Source organism: Vigna unguiculata, chromosome 1, assembly GCF_004118075.2.
Source record: "Vigna unguiculata cultivar IT97K-499-35 chromosome 1, ASM411807v1, whole genome shotgun sequence".
Classification (NCBI taxonomy): Eukaryota; Viridiplantae; Streptophyta; class Magnoliopsida; order Fabales; family Fabaceae; genus Vigna; species Vigna unguiculata.
This window is the reverse complement of record NC_040279.1, coordinates 6,119,813-6,122,233: the sequence shown is the minus strand read 5'-3', so window position 1 is coordinate 6,122,233 and position 2,421 is coordinate 6,119,813. Positions and strand designations below refer to the sequence as shown.

Here is a 2,421-nt window from a genome sequence, read left to right as displayed (position 1 = left end):
ATTATTTTTTTCCCCTATAATAAATGTGATTCAGATTAATAAACTAGAGAGATAATGTACATATAGAAAGTTAGTATACAATTTTAATAAAATGAACAACACTTAATATACTTTTTAATTAAAGTCACACAAGCATTAGATTAATATGACAGAAAAAATTAACCAAAGTAAAGAATCTTCCTCAATGGTGCAACTATCTCTCTTCATATATGAAATTAAAGCCTACAGAGTCACTTTCCCCAATAGAAATAGAGAAAGACATATTTGGTTTTGATGAACATAAAGAAATCATTAATGCAGAAATTATTGGAGAAATTATTGACTATGCATGGCTTGGTGCAACTACAATTTCTATATATATCGGGTACAGTATACTACTTTTTTATAATTGACTTTAATCTTTGGTGAGTAGCTTTTATGATTTTACTAACTTTTAATTCTTATATCTTTCTTTTGTAAGGTACCTATATCAAAATTTCATTAAGCCAAATCATAAGGGGTTCTTCTTTTTATCACCCCAAATAACAACACATGAACTACAAATGAAAGAGAGAATGCAAAAAATAGTGAGTATATTTCTTGACAACGGGGTGATTAATAAGTTTGTTCTTGCTCCTATCAATACAGGGTAATACTTTTTTTCCTAACTTTATCAATAATGTATTATTTTCAAAGTTAGATGCACAAAATCTAATTTTGTTGATTCATTTTCAATTTTAGCCAACATTGGGTCTTGCTCGGAATCAATCTTAAAATGGAGATAATTTATTATCTTGACCCATTGGCGAAAGACATTAATATGAGGCAAGATTTGAAGAAGTTGTTTGACATGTAAGAATCTTCTTAATGTGATTCACACACACACACACACACACACACACATATATATATATATATATATATATATATATATATATATATATATATATATATATATACTTTTTGTATATATATTTTTTTTACTTATGTATGCTTCATTTTTATTATTAACAAGGGTTATACAAACCTACCGAGCTCAAAGAGGGTCTATGGTTTCAAAGTCTAAGTTAAGCAATATCAAATGGACACCAATTAAGGTAGATTACAATTGTGTATTTCAAGATCAAATGATGTTGTTTTATTTGAAGGTTAATACCAATTGTATTGATGTTTTCTAGTGTCCAAAACAATCAAACGACCATGATTGTGGGTATTACATTTGTCGATATATGAAGGAAATTGTCACATATTGTGAAGGAGGGACAATTCCAATAGATGTAAGTTATCTTAATTATATGTATTATTCATTTGTAGTAGGATTTTGATTGACTAATTTTGTTTTATTTTTCTTTGTTGTAGTATTTTCCTAGTTGCAGATGTCAACAATATTCTGACAATCAAATCATTGAAGTCAGGGAAGATTGGTGTTTTTATCTCATTAGTAAATGTTTATAGGTTAGTTGTATAATTCCTTATATAACAAAATAGGGAAGGTTAGGAATAATGTTTTGTCTAAAGTGTTTTGGCCCCACAGTCTAGCAAAAATGGAACATGATGGATGAGTACTACAAATATTAGTTTTTTTTTTGCTAATTTCTTTCATGTAATATTATACTTTTTTAAAAATATATAAACATCATTAAGTTTTTTTGTGTAACTATGTAAGAATTTCAATGCCCTTTCATTTCAGTTTTGCTTGATTTCAAGTTCGAAGTCTTTATACAGGCATGTGAGTCGAAGAATAGAATGAACAAAAAATTAAATAAATTATAATTAACAATAATCAAACCAATACACATCGCTTGTTTTAAAAAATGTTATCTATTGATGAATTGAAAAAGTGTTATCCATTAATGAAAAATAGACAATGTTTATTTGAACAAGCGCTATCTACTAATGAATTGAAAAAGCGCTACCTATTGATGAAAAACTACTCTTATAGACAGTGCTTATTCAGTCAAGTGTTGTCTATGAGAGCTTTGATAGACAGCGCTTATTCAGTCAAGTGTTGTGTATGAGAGCTTTGATAGACAGCGCTTATTGAGTCAAGTGTTGTCTATGAGAGCTTTGATAGACAGCATTTTCTAAAGAAAGTGCTATCTATTAAAAAATATATAGATACCGCTTGTTTAGACAAGCGCTATCTATCAAGTGTCATTAGACAGCGCTTTTTTACAAGCGCTGTCTATTAATAGATACCGCTCCAATAGATAGTGCCTAAAAAGCGCTATATATTAAGAAAAAAAACGCTGTCTATTGCCAAATTTGGCGTAGTGAGTGTAACCCGAATGTTGAAATCACTAAAATAAAATTGAACGATTTGTCATAAAATATTTATACAATGTCACAAAGAATGACATGTTCCATGACTTGAATGATTATTGTTACTGTAATAGAAAAAATTAATCGCTATATAATATGTCACACTGAATTTAAAATGTA

The 2,421-nt window shown here is 28.5% G+C and overlaps 1 long non-coding RNA gene across 1 annotated transcript; it reads left to right on the top strand.

Moving 5' to 3' along the window:
• Window positions 1-750: 750 nt before the first annotated feature.
• Window positions 751-1,167, top strand: LOC114175360. The gene is made up of 3 exons (XR_003602821.1): window positions 751-831; window positions 995-1,076; window positions 1,158-1,167. It is a non-coding gene; the product is annotated as an uncharacterized LOC114175360 (long non-coding RNA).
• Window positions 1,168-2,421: the final 1,254 nt, after the last annotated feature.